A 15,571-nucleotide genomic window follows, 5' to 3' on the forward strand; every position below is an offset into this window, starting at 1 on the left:
AAACTGCATCCATATCACACCAGTGCCGTTTTTCGGCTTCCCATTAAATGTGCGCTTCTTCCAGTTGCACAGAAAGTGCACTGTGCTGTATTTTGGTCCTGATATATTTTTTAACAATCTCATTGCAAGACTACCCATGGACATAACACACCAGTGATTTTTAAAGATGTGTATGGGCTACAGGTGGAAAAAAAATGAAGTTGTGGCCCATCAATGCACATTACTCTTTGTATAGCCCCAGGCAGCAGGAGAATGTGCTGTACTCTGCTCTGAGAATGCTGTCGACCATGAGGTAAATGAGGATGGACGTCACCGGCAATGGGGTGTCTGTAAGCCTCATACCACACTGCATGGACAGATAGGTGCTGACAGAGACTGTCTGTACTATATGTGTGGGTATAGAGATGGTTTGATATCTGCGTCTCTGACACAGCGAGGTCAGGAATTCGGCATAATTAGATTTTTATAACGTAAGTTCAGAATTCTCGTACTCGTAAGCCACCCTGTTCCCCCATCAGCGATAGGCTGATGACTCATTCCCGAACGCAGAAGCAGATGCCACTGTGGAGTCCTGAAATGAATCGGCTCGTAAAGTTCAATAATCCAGGGCTGCTAAAGACCTTCCCGTTGCGTTATCTCTTCTGTCTAGCAGAGGAGTGGGGCTTGATCACGTCATGTTCTGCAGAGCACTTCAGACATCAGGTACCGAAACCCAGCTCGTCCCGTGTGGGCCGGCTGTGGTGAGGTTTATATAAGGTCAGCGGGGGAAGTGTGGGGGTGGGATGTGAGTACGGCCTGCACTGTCAGTGAAGCAGGCTTTGCAGAATTCCATCCCTGTAATTTTATTCATTTGGGGCTTCATCATTTGTCATAAATGGCATTTCTTGTACTTGTTTGTATTTTTTCCCAGGAATAAATCAAACATCACTTTTATTATTTTTCTACTCAGCTGTGGCTCAGTCCTGTTTTGTGCATCTGATTCCCTCTCCTGGCTTTGGTGTCTGAAGTTCATCTTTGTCCTCCACTTCTACCTGTAGTTTGTGTGACGAAGGTACTCCAGTTTCAGCATGTGTATGGCCCAGTAGACCCCAAAAAGTGACTCCTGTCTTGCGACCCGTGCCGCCTGCAACGGACGCCAGGTTAACTGTGAACCTGTCCGTGAAAAGTACAGGCGGATGGGTGGATGGACGAATTCTCCCAGGAAACCTGTGTCTCTCCCATAAACGTTTATATATGGATAATGAATGGATGGAGTTTAGGTACTGTTTGGGTTCTTAGAAAAAATGTGCACAAATAAAATTGAATGAAAGGGCATAAAATACAGGGCTTGTTTCCAGGTCGTGATTGGAAAATACATGTCAGGCGTCTTGCGCTCTGCGTTCACGCCTGTCTGCTCATCGGCCACCAATGCAGTCAGATCAACCCATCTTGTACAGCTTGTTTTATGAAAGCGGTTCTGCCTCAATTATACTTCATAATGGATGTTTGTCCCCAGCTTGGCTGGCATCAGTCTGAGGCTGAAACTCGACTAAACCGGATTACATGAACCAACAGGGCGGCTGGATATATGCTTGTTTTTTTATGGGGTTAAGTTGATAACACTTCCACAACCACCTCACAGACTCCGGAGCTTGGTTACGGAATAAAAACACCCCTGATTGTGACTGACATTGTTGCATTCCTATCCGTGTAATACAGAGGAAATCTCACTCCGACTTAAGCGCATAGCAGGCTTGTGGTCTCGGTGTCGATCTCGAGTTTCGAAAAAGCATTCGGACACACATCTGGGAAGAAATACCCCTCCCACTGCGGTAATCGACGGGAGACAGAGACCGTTTGTACCGGAATACATTCAGGTGGGCCTCGCAAGCACAAGTGATATTTGTTGTCAAGGACGTGATGCTGAATTATGACTGAAAGGCAAAAGCCAACCAAATGTATTTTCCCTAGCACTGTTACCCCAAAGCACTTAATCCTGCCTCACTGCAGGCTGGAAACTTCATTCCTCAGCTTAGCAAAAAAACAAGACATTTTTTGGCCTTGCTTGACAATTTAGTTGGAGATTTCAAACCATAAATCAAAAACTGTGGGTAATTATCAAAACAAAACATGTACTACGGCTGGGAGTCCATAATATGTTGTCCACAACATAGATTTACCACCTAGGATAAGTGAAGTCATTATAATCCATGGATAAGGAGAAAAAATCTGTCACTTTTGGGTACAAAAGGAAACATGGTCCGAAAAGCAGCCTCTGCTATGTGACCTCAGCAGATCATGACCAGCCAGGATTAAATTATGTTTGCAAGACGCCAAGTGACATTTAAAAAGTAAAGCCTGATTTTTAATTAATTTTTTAATTGGCAAGGACATGACATGCAGGGCATTTTAAATAAGAAGACACTAACGACCTTCCCGACGCAGAAAAATGAAATGTCAAGGAACTTCTCATGACGTTGTGCCGTTCAATAAAAAATCATGGGGGGAGGCCAAAAAAAGAAGTGATTCACCCCCCCTCCCTACCAAGGCCATAGAAGACAGTTTGATATTTGGGGAGGGGGGAGAGCAATTTCAAAATTTAAATGCAAAGGTCCATTTTACTTTTGGGTGGGGGACATGGAGCCAAATTAAATATTTGGGGTTACACATCCAATTCAAAAACACTCCTTCCCCCCACCCAGGATTTCCCTGCCTCAGACACTGACCCACATTCCCTGACAGGTCCCTCAGATCCCCAAACGGGCCTGTTGGTTAAGTCGAGAAAAAACAGGGAAACGTAACACCACCATTTTTCAGTCTAGTTCACCTCACCCAACAAACGCACGCAAACCCACACACTCTTCCACGCCGCACGCACCTGCACTTATCCAGATACTCGAGGCTCACACAGGTGCTAATTACCTGCCACTCACCAGAGACCAACAAGCAATTAATTAAGAGTGGAATGGAGCGTAGCTTTAGTCAAATTACAACACAGAGTTTGCAAGCAAAGCAGAAGAGTCACAATTAACACCCTAAGCATCCATTTTCTGGAAAACTAACCCGCTATAGGCTTAGGATGAGCCTGGATTCCCGTGATCAGAAGTCCTGATAATAAGTATCTAGTTATTTGTTTATTGCATATTCTGCTTCAATGCCAATCTACAAGCCAAATTCCCCCACTAATTAGGTGCTTAACTGTCTCTCTATGTCCTACGTTTTAATGTTCATGTCTTAAAAAGTCATGTCTCAATATTAAAATTTTATTTATGTCTTCTCATTTGTACTGTGACCGACAAAAACAGCACTACAGCTCAGTTATTGACTCCATGCGTCATGTACCTGAAGTTGACGGCTGAAGACAATTTAGACTTTGAGTACAAGAGATATGGACAGGATGGACTCTTGCCAGTTTAGAGACACCAACAGACATATCTGCACGTTTTTTTGGACAAGACTGAGAGAACCTATGAAAGAGGGAGAACATGCAAACTTCACACACGCTGGGCGCATTCCAAACCCCTAACCAGGAGGTAGAATGGTACAGGCGCTACCAACGAGCCAACCTGCAGTCCATGACAAACACTTTGCATGCAAATAAGTAATCCAGTCGAATCACATGGTCGCTGGTTTGCTTGTTAACTTGATAATAGTGCATAGTGAGAGGATTTCATCAGGTGAGCATCTCTTGCCTATAAGCTTCAGTATTCTGTTACCTTATTTGCACCTTTAGAAGGTCCTGCACACTTACATATTGTGGCTAACAGGCTGCAAGTTAAAACTAAATTAGTGCAAAGTGTACCTTGCATTTTTTTTCACGTTTCAGAAAGTCAACAGGCTTGTGCAAAACTGTTTAGATACTCTCTCTCTCTTTTTTTTTTTTTTTGCCGAGGTCTAAAAACATGTCATTAAACGACTCAAAATACTTCTGATTGTGATATAATGTTTGCAGCACTGAAATAAACTTGCTGAAAAATAATAATAATTGTTGTATAACAAACAAAAAAAGAAATATCTGCTTGGGAAGCCACTCATTCACTGGGATGACCTGATTAAACTGGATGTCGTATGTTACCTGTTTGCTGCAGACAGCTTGTATCTACGTGTGTTAGGAAAGATATTCTGAGCATTTCACTTGTACCAACCCCCCCTCCCACACACACACACACACACACGCACACACACACACACACACACACACCCTGTGCTGCTAATCTTGTGCTCAGCTGGTTCAACGCCTCCCCCATGTCACTCGTTTTCCAGCCACTTCACACCTACACCCATCCACATGCCTACAGCAGCCTGTCCCGTTAGTGGCAAGGCTCCTTGCCTGTGGTCTGGGCGTCGGCCCGCTGCTGATCACCAGGTGACTCAGGAACCTGTTTATTTACTCGGCCGGTTGGTTGGTCGGTCGCGTTCCCTTGTGTGGTGTCTTTATGTTAGCATTTAGCATGAACGCACCATTTGTGGCCTTCTGTCAGCTGTCAGCCCCCCATACCCACAATGCCCTGCAGCTCTCTGGCCCCAGGCACAAACCCCCCCCCCCCCACTTCATACCCAACCACTACGTGGCCTAGACTGACCTCCTGTCTCGATCCAGATCAAGAGTCCTGCTATTCAGTTGAATCCAATTCAATTTATTATTATAGAGGGTCTTTCACAGAAATCCATAATGACATCATTTAGAAAGAAAGAAAGAAAGAAAGAAAGAAAGAAAGAAAGAAAGAAAGAAAGAAAGAAAGAAGTTGGGAGAAAAAATCTATGGGGACTAAAGGTCAACCCCCCCACCTTCCAACCGCCCCCAGCCTGCTAACATTATAGACTAAAGGAAAATGAGTCTGATTTCATGAAAGCACGGTGTGCGCTGTGATCACGGTCAAAGTGAAAGTCCATCGACGAGCCAGTTCTCTGTGTCCCTTCATAAATTATTGCTTGTAGAAGAGGCTCTGGTCTCACAGCACTAGGGCTGGGGGCTTGTGTCCTGCATGTGTGCCGTTCCCATGTCTGGTCATGTCAGCATGGAATTCTCCAAGTCTTCCAGACTGGATAAGCCAGACTGTTTCCTGGTATAAAGTTTATTAGTTATTTACAAGGGAAGCTCTAATTTGCACACTGTACAATGCTGTATAATATAGTTTTTTGTGTACTTCCTGTTTGCCCTATTGTTTTATTTTATTGGCACTACTCCACGGTAGCTGATGTGTAACTTCACACAAGTGTTCCACTCACCTGCACATACCAGAATGTGACCAGTAAAATGATTTGATTTGATTTGAGTTGATCTGATCCGAGTTTTCATAAACCCAGGGGCTTGGGTTGTTCATTGTGGGCTCCGGGGCTCAGTGTATTGTGGGATATGGCGCTCTGCTCCTAACCAATTGAGGTGCTTCAGTTTTTAAAGCACGTATGTGTCCATCTGAACACTTTCCTTTCAGTGACTACGGAGGAAAAAGTTAGACCATGTAGTTCCCTGGCGTTTTTCCGCAAAAGTGAACAAGGGGGGAAAAATTATAACCCAGGCTGCCATGGAGACAAAAGTAAAACAAAAACATAACACAGCGTGAATGTAAGTGCCGATGCCGTCGAATCATACTCTGCAGCTGAGACACAACGCAGATCTCCAACATCCCTGGGGAAGACTAGCAGCGGAACTCCTGGCTGCAGCTGCCTCCTAAAAACACAGGAACTCCTCATGTACCTGCTTAAGTGCCCTTGGCTTCCGCTTAGCCTATATTGTTTTGTTTCTGTTTCTTACAGAGCAGCGTGGCCTTTGGTGTGGCCATTTATCCAGGCGAATCTTGGCTTGGCACGTTCAGGAGCTCAACGGTTACGGCTGCTCCTTTGACGTCAGGCTGATGTCCTTACCCAGAAACCATCGCTCATAACGCCACGTGACGACCGGCCCCTCTGCCTTCGGAAATCGTGATGCCAGCGCCGTGTTTTCTTCTGTTTACGACGACGTCCCGGGCAGAGAGATTCATTGTATTCCGGTCGATACCGCAGCACACATTTTTTGGAAGTCCTTGATCCATCTGCGGCAAACGTCCGATCCGAGTGGAGGATGAGAACTCGGCTAAGGGCCTCTCTGTTAGGGGCAAGGCATTGTCCCAGGAGACAGGAGTCTTTTCCGGCCAGTAGTCTGATTCTCCAGCTGTGCTCATTGCGCCGGGGCAGGGAGGGGTGATAAGGCCACACACACATACCTGAAGCGTGGATAAATGAGAAAACACAACTTGGTCCTCCGAATAGATGAGTTACTGACACCTTATTGGAGGAGATCCAGGATGTGGTGTGCTGGACATGTACACAACCAAAATAATGGGGGGGGGGGGGGGGCAGCGAAAGGGAAAACCTTTGCTGTATATTGTATTTTTCCAAATAATACCCTATAGCCTAGCAACCCTGAGACTGTCAAGACGAAACAAGAAACAGAGGAAGAAAGTGATTTAATACCTATCAGCACCCTTCCACCTAGAGTGGGAAAATATACTGGAAACCAACGAAATGCAAAGCAGGACAATGGAGCTCCATGCAGAGGGCTTGCTATACTCCTGGGATCTGTTTTGCTGAAAGATCGTGAACTCATTTTGATAAAAGGGCATGTTCTTGTCTTTCTGAAGACCTCAAAGGCACTGAATTCGCATGTACAAACTAAATACATGCTCACGTGAAATCTAACAAACAAAATGAGGGAGACAATGCCAGTGGCGGTCGTTCCCAGTCATCCGACGACATCCATTCCCAAACGCTGACTGCTCACTTGACTACTGCACCCTACAAAGCAAAGAATTCTGCTTTCTAATTCTGTGCCTTTTTTTAAGTGATGGGAAAAAATATCCCCAGTTGCTAAGTGACTGATGCAAGCCAGACTTAAGACGAATGGTCCGTATGACTCACCGATCTCCACATTACATACATATAAAATCTGCAGCCAGCCCCCACAGCGGCCTGTCCTTCCTTACACATTCGAGTCAGCCATACTTTCCCTCTTCCCGTGTTCAGTCCGGATGTTCCTGCCCCTGTCTGTAGCCCGATAAGACTGTGCGCTTATTTTCAGGCTGTGTAATGGTTTTGGACTTTAATGCCAACAGCAGACTGGAAACCGGGACCCTGAAGGACTAGGAATGCCCTAAATCAGCCTTTTTTTTTTTTACTAACAAGCCTATGAAATATCTGTCATAGCCCAAAATTGTTATTCTTAGTTGCCCTCTATTTGGCTCAGGGCTATCAAAAAATAATACGAGTGCTGGGGGGGTTGGAGTCCCATCTGAATCCTGACTGTTAAGTTTGCATGTTCTTCCCATGTTTGTATTGGTCTCCTCTAGGTACTTCAGTTTCCTCCTGCTGTCTAAAAACATCCATGCCTTGGCCTCTATGCTTCTTGAGATAGACTTAAGCCTCACTGAGTGATGGATGGATGGATGGATGGATGGATGGATGGAAGGGTTAAAAACATTTTACATCATTCATTCTTAAGCCATAAAGAAGAGTGCAATCTCCTATGAAATTAGATTGATAAGATTATTGAAAAATATGCGTAACTGTTTTTTTGTTGTTATTCAATGCTGCGTTGTCGTTATTTAGGAGTGTTAATGTAAGTGGATGTGGCTGCAAGGTCAGCTTGGTTATCGAAATTCGAAGGTCAATCAGCTAAACTGCCAGGTTACGTAAACACGACTCAGGCTGGCTCTGATGTAAGCGCTGATGTAACTCCCACCACCCGGATGACGACCTTTCATATGCGTTTGGACAATGAGCGCTAATGTCGCAAAGACGCATTGGGGGGTCAGGCGGTGGCCCGGCCCCGTCACACGTAGCTGGCCCCTCGCTCTTATGTCAGGCAGCCTCTGTGTCCCAGCTTGTCAAAGCAGAGTTGATAAGCCATTGATTAGTAGCTTCTTACAGTCAGAGCTGCTTTCTTTACAAGCCAGCGTTTACACCCACAACCATGAAAGAGACGCTGACAGGACTGGCTTTACCCTTTCGGGGGCCTTGGGCAAAGTTTTACTTGGGAGGTCCCAAGAAAATTGATGATCATTTTACTTCCTCCAGGATGCAGGTAATTCGAGGTCTCTATCCATCAGCCTATTCTTTCTATAGGTATAGCAGGTCCTGGACACTGATAATGACATTTTCCTAAAGGCCTCAACCAGCTTCTGTTGCAGTTTCTGACAGGCAGAGCAAATCCTGTGGTTGTCCATGTCCAACCAGATGAAAATGATTTCCTGCTGTTACTGAGACGTGCTCAAGCTACCGTCAAGGGAGAAATACCAAAACAAGGGGAGGGAAAGCCTGAATTCTAAGTTATAATATTTAGTTATGTATAAATTATTAACTGCGATGGGTTGGCACCCCCACCCTGGGTTATTCCCTGTCTTGCGTTCGTAACTTCCCGGATAGGGTTTGGAGGCCACCCCCCCCACCCCCCATCGTGACCCTGAATAGAACTGGAATAGGAAATTGATGGATGGATGTATGGATGGATGTATGGATGGATGGATGGATGGATAGATGGATGTATTATCAAAATAAGTGTTTGGCCTGTCTTATGTGCCCATGTTCAGAAGGGTGTTGTCTTAAATCCTCTGACCCCCAGCTCTGCTTTTACCTTGTGTCTCATGCGAGAGAATAAAATATAATTAGAACATTCAGCTAATTTAGCAGAAAATTCTACGCATAGTGACAAACATTTTGTTGAGAGAGCAGAGTCAGCCAGTCCCGGAGGCAAGTGCGAGTTAAGGGTCCAACGATGAAATCTCTGTGCTGATGCTGGGATTTGAACTAGCAACCTTCCAGTCACAGCGTTATAACCTGCTGAGCCACACACCACACTGGAAGTATGAAGTCCAAGGAGAATGGAGTCAAATTCCCTAGCTGTCACTCTGCTGTCCCCAGGATACCCGAAAAGCAGACCCAGAGTCCAAAATGCTGATGCAACTTCAGATGTTCTGAAATGGTGGTTTGAGTGTAATACATTATATGTGAACATGTCACCCTACCTTCTGTCCCTTTGTCCCTTTGTTCAGTGTAGATGGTCTGTATGTCTGCCTAGTGTTTCAACCCCCCCCCCCCACCCCTCCCTACCTTCGCAAAGTGCATTACAGTCTGTTTAATGAGCAACCGGAAGCCTTGCAACTCAGCATAAAAAGAGACCATTTATCCAGCTGATTCAATAACAGCCAATCACAGCACGACGAGGAATCTGACAACCTTTTTCCAGAGGACCGCCGAGCCATGTGACTGATTCTCAGCAAGGGAAAATTTAATAGCCACGTTGGACTACTTGGGGAGATTCAAGGGTGGTGATGTCACTTCCTGCTTGAAGTACCTCTATATCCAGATGTGACAGTGGCAGTAGATATAACTTGAGGTACATCTCCTTTAATTTATGCCAAAATGTTTCCGTGTAAACAGGTTTCCCTGAAATTACCATTAAAATGAGGCCAAGCAAATGAATTCCAAAACTAAACAATCAGTGAGATCGAAACGGTTAACCGTGCCGTGATTTTCGGTTGCATGTCTCACTGGGGAATGACGACTCAGCAAGCAACGCTGATACTCTCCAGGGTGTATGAGTGAGTAAAGAGCCTCAAGTTGCTTCAAATACTCCATTTCCTCTGGTTTTTGAGGAAACCAGTGATTCCCAGTGAACACGTCTTTGTGGGTAACTCCTAAGTACTGTGATTATCAAACACGTGCATTACTCAGGGTTTACCCAGCCATGTGTCAACTCCCACTGGATAGGGAGCTGTAGACCGGATTTCATACTGGTAAGCCACATGGAGGGGTGTAGGAGACAGGGGGGACGATGGGAGCATGTTCCCCCAATATTATAGTTGGCTTCATCCCCCCGCCCCCCTTTATGTAGAATTTTTTTAAATATGCCCCCGCTGTATTGTACTCTCATCTATGCCATTGGCACATTCAGTGATGTCGCCTCAAATCATTTAAATGGTACAATCCAGAAAGAAACCTTGAACAGTTTTAGCACTTTTTCCATTGGAACACCTTGTTGACCATTGTTGATCAAATTAAACAAAGTGGTTTATTTTATTAGAAATTGATTTACTATGTACTATGTACTATGTTCGATATACAGTACTTCAACCCAGCATTGGACAAGCAGGTATAGGGAAAGGATGGATGGATGGATGGATGGATGGATGGATGGATGGATGGATGGATGGATGGATGGATGGATATACTACATAGAGCTCACATGATCGCATGTTTCTGCAAGGGCATACTCCATACCTTATATGCCATGTTAATTGACCATCTAATGTCATTTATCAGAAACATTCTACAGTGAAACAGGCCACTATAATGCATGTATTATTTGCATTTTTTATGATCATAAGTATTTGGTAGATTCCTATATTCACAAAAGGTGTGCAGCAAAAACAAAAACAAAACACCCTCTGCACATATTAATGGATCATTCCAAACTGGGGCAGCATTACAGAGTAGCAGACATGCCTTTCTAGGGCTTCAGCCTCAAAGTCTGTCCCAGAACCATATATATGCGTATATAAGCTCATCATATATTAGCTGGATATAAACTCCACATATGTTATACATAATTAAGTGAGAGAAGCCATACGCCCACCAGAGAAGAATGAATAATGGCACTGATGTTTACTGACAGTTAAAAATATCCCTACCAGCTGAGCCCCTTCCTAGCAAAAAAAATAAAAAAATTTTGAAATGTAATCCTGCTCCAGCGTATTTCAGTTTAAAAATAGCTGTTTAGACATCATTAGAGAGAAACTCGCCCTCTTTTAAGACGTGTCTTTTCCCGAGGTGAAAAACGGGGCAGGATCTTCAGAAGCGTGATTCGCAGCATGCTTCCTTTGATCTTCCGCTGTCATTTTAGCGTGACACTGGACTCTATTTCTGCACCGTCCGCATCGAAAGCAGGTCAGACAGATGTGGTGGGCCCCGCCAGACGAGAGCACCCCCGAGCTTGACGCGGGGGGAAAGAGGTGGTCTCACCGTCACCTCCAGGTTTACGTGTGCTGGCGTGGGCATGACGTCACGGAGGCGCTAAATTTAGCATCGAAGCCCCCTCCCATTCTGAAATAGACCTTGAAAGCCCCTTATCTTCCATCTCGTGATGGTGTGCGGCAATTTATAAGGCTCAATTTATTCTGCGGCTAAATGGGATACGGTGCATTAATGAGCCCTGTTTGTTTATACGTCCTGTAAATCTGCACGCGAAGGTTGTCGGGTGCGACTGCACACTCAGCCAGAGGGAGGTGTGATTGGCAGTCACAGAAATGCTTTCTGTAGGCTTAAAGGACTCGGGGTAAAGGGCGGGGACTAATTCGTCGTTCAAAGCCTCAGTGTGTCTGTCCAGCGGCTGGTGGGGCCTCAAGATGCCCCCCCCCCCCTTCCACAAACGCATACCACTGCCTTAAATAGGTCAGCTACTGTTTCCTCTGATGCAAATGCACTTTGTAAAAGAGCGGTCATGAGGTCAGACGCCAGACTTCTCATTCTCTTACCTAATACGACCTCACAGTTGCGTGAAAATATAATGCACTACCCATGTCTCCTCTCCATCATAACCAGACATCCGCTCATTCACAATAAAGTTGCCTAGACTTTCCAGTATAAGTTGGCAGAGGGTGGTGAACTTACACTCCCACTCAGAGATGTGTGATGGTTGGGTTTTTCCGTGCCGGACCGACCACGCCGGTGCTCATCGGATTACGTGCTTTCTGTGTGACTATGTGTGAATGGCTCCTCAGAATGTACAAAGGACTTCGGATACATGGCATTATCACAGGGAGGTCAAGCACCCCGGGGAGACAACAGTAAGTGCAGCCAGCGTTTGAGCAGACGATGTGCCTGCCCCACTTTGCAGGGGTATATTTCCGTCTAGCTGTACCAACCCCAAGGGGCCTAGATAATGTGCTTTCTGCTCCCTGATGATCTAGTGGCCTGATCTGAACAAGGTTCAAAGACGCTCTGGTTCTGGCAGAACAGGGGTCACTCCTTGACCTGAAGAAGGAAACTTGTCCATTCCACTTAACTAGTCATACAATTTTTTTCCAGATTGGAAGTTTCACCCCAGGCTTTTATGCAGTAATGCAGTGGGACATCTGTACAGTTTTTAGTCACCCTGTTTTTCGCCATGCCACATTCTGCCAGCCAGGTCAGTGTCGGGTAACGATTGTTGTACCGGAGATGAAGGCACTGCCTCAATTCTCCCAGGCGTCTGGGCCCAGAGGCAGGGCAGACAGATCTCTAGAACAAAAGTCTATAATATCTTGCTCTTCTTCTACTCTCCAGCAGACGCCAAGCAACCGAACTGGCAGGAGATGACGTTAGTGGGTCACTGTTCTTCTGTCCAATGGTCAATAAGACAATAAGACATTCTGCAGATCCATCCAATATGGTAAAAAAAAAATGGAGTGAGCTAAGTACATGGCCACCAACTTCACCCTATTACAAGATAAATATTTGATTCGACTGTGTCCTTAAAAGTCACCCTCTCTGCTTTCCGGGATAGAGCCTCATACAACTACTTCATTGTAAACAGATTGCGAAGATACTGGTAATAATCAGGCCACATGACCTCACTGACTCTGCAGGATGACCTAATGCTGGTGCGTTGGTATCCACTTCAATTCTTTGTAATTTAATGCATGACGGGATTATTATCCAATAAAGTTTAATTTGAATAGACAAGGAAAGTCGAAAGCCATCTGACATGTCAGAGCTTGGGGTAGAGCTATTTTTAGCTTCCAGAGTTATCTGCTCATTTTATTCCCCTACGGGGCGAGCAAACCAGCGGCAGGGCCAGTACCCTTGGCAACGCGTCCCGACTTCAGTGCCAGGAAATGATGCTACAACGGTGGTGGTCGAGGGATGAGCTGGTCCGCTGGGGCAGCAAAGCTACGCCGCTTGCTAGTAATAAGTGCTGTGATGGTGCTCCTTTGACCTGTGCTGGGAATGATGAGCTCAGAGAGCAGAGAGCATCAGGAAAAGACCATCTGCACTAGTTTTATATTGCACTCCCAAGTGCTTTAGTGGCTGGTCAGGTCACTCATGTATACTTAATATTATCCACCCATCCATCCATTTTCCAAACCGCTTATCCTACTGGGTCACGGGGGGTCCGGAGCCTATCCTGGGAGCAATGGGCAAAAGGCAGGGAACAACCCAGGATGGGGGGGCCAGCCCATCGCAGGGCACACTCACACACCATTCACTCACACATGCACACCTATGGGCAATTTAGCAACTCCAATTAGCCTCAGCATGTTTTTGGACTGTGGGGGGAAACCGGAGTACCCGGAGGAAACCCCACGACGACATGGGGAGAACATGCAAACTCCGCACACATGTAACCCAGGCGGAGACTCGGACCCGGGTCCCAAAGGTGTGAGGCAACAGTGCTAACCACTGCACCACCATGCTGCCCCCTATTTAATATAATAATAATAATAATAATAATAATTATCCATCCATCCATCCATCCATTTTCCAAACCGCTTATCCTATTGGGTTATTATTATTATTATTATTATTATTATTATTATTATTATTATTATTATTATTATTGTGGATGTGTGTTCAGCTCATTAATGAGAGTTTACATTGCATTCACTCTCCTGGCCCTGGGATTTCAACCAATGAGCTCCCAGTCACAGGTACAGCATCTTAACCTGCTGTTCATATGTTTTGTTGAATTCTGAATGAGTTTCACGTTGTAGCTGCTTGGTTGTGATGTGTCTGGATGGGCCACTATTTAGGGGATTGTGGTAAAGTAAGCAAGGCCACTTGCTGGTGCCACAGGAAAGCTTAGGTCGGGTTCTAAGTTTCTCACAAAACTCCCCTTTAAGTCTAAAAGTGCACTCCCCTTTAAGTCTAAAAGTGGTTATTGTGACATTGCCTCTAGACTGAGATGACCACATTGTCTTCCAGTTACCCATGATTCCTCCCATTAGTGTCGGTCAACCCATCAGGTGCTACAAACAGAGTCCAGATCATAGGCATAGACATAGAGTGAGCAAGCCAGTTTCACCTTGTCTTGGATAGTGCTATAGCGTGCCTAGAGCTCTGCATGGACTTTGATTGATGCTGCCTTCTATCTACAACCTTCACTGTGATATAATTTCTAGGTTGTTTGATGGGACCTCCTTGTTTCCAAGGCTTTGTTGTAGAGCAGTTGTCTGTAAACTAGGCTTAGTGTGGCGAGCCTTGCCACAATCTGGAACACCATCCACGCTGATAGTATCCAGATACTGTAATACAGTACTGTAGGCATCACAGATATGTCTTCGTCAATTCATACAAACACATACTCTTTGTTACCTCTTATGGCTTGCATATTGTGACCTTTCTTAACTCCCGCAGCCTGCAGAGCGTGAAGTACTCTGCAAATAAACGAAAGAATTTAGTTTGTTCTGTTTCACACCAAATTTGTTTCGCATTGACATTTGGAAGGGAGCTACACTTTGATTTCTGAGCCTTACACAAATGCATTTATCAAATTTGAAGGAATATTCTAGTCAAAGGAACATTCGACGCATATCCATGTCTTTCATTATCATTGTATAACCTAAAATACTGAACCAGCCTGGGTCACAGAGTGGGCATTTCATCACACGGTGACGGTCACTGTCGTTAAACTTGCTCAGCAGTTGTCATATTGCTGTGAGACAGAGGTCGCCGATTGTTTTTCCCCTGGGGGCCAAATTCCATCAGCAACATAAAGCCAAGGTCCACTGTGTCCAAAAAAAAAGCCAGCTGAGGGGGGGATGTTTATTCGTTTATTTTTGCACAACTACTAATCAGACTGATAAAACCACTGCCTGACCAGAGACCGTTTTGCCAGGCATTGCTGATCGAGACTCTAGATCTTGCCTTTCTTCTTTATTTCTTTTCAAATTTGCAACGAAAATAAACCAGTTTAATGCAGTGTGGAGGGCAGTGACAAAAACGCATGGCTTTATTGTTGTGTGGTGCTGCCAACCACACTGTCATCTCCATGGTTACAAAACAGCCGAAAACACGCTTTATGATGGACTGCGGACGGCCGCATCAGAAAATCAGCCCCTGCATATCATGTGGAGTGTTGCAACATATTCGGGAAATAAGATCTTTGTTTATAGTCATGCCACAGCTATAATAAACAATCTCATGCCAAGACTGGCATCATTAAAGCATACAGCACCCTTTATCGATCATCGGGGTGTGTTGCTGTGTTGCTACCCAAACAATATTTTCCAATACAGTCTCAGGCGCCATGGACCTGACAGCTGTTTGTACATTTCAGTGTGGGCCGAGTGACAATTTACAGGACTGCAATTTAATTAAGGTGCCAGTGACTAGTTTCAGACGAAGCTTTACTGGGGGAGCCTGGGACCAACTGAGTAACTACTGCTACGGGAGTGATTTGTAAATCAGGTGCGAAAGCAGGACAGCAGGCCACTCTCTGGTGGTGGACTGACAACCTGAACAAGTGCTGAGGTAAAATGCTAATGTTTGGCTCCCTTTGGATTTAGTTCATCCAGATGCTAAAAGATATGAAGCCAGTAGAAGCTGGGACAGCCAGCAAATGATAGGGTTCCCTTCAGCC

Source organism: Brienomyrus brachyistius, chromosome 7 (assembly GCF_023856365.1).
Source record: "Brienomyrus brachyistius isolate T26 chromosome 7, BBRACH_0.4, whole genome shotgun sequence".
In the NCBI taxonomy this organism is placed as follows: domain Eukaryota; kingdom Metazoa; phylum Chordata; class Actinopteri; order Osteoglossiformes; family Mormyridae; genus Brienomyrus; species Brienomyrus brachyistius.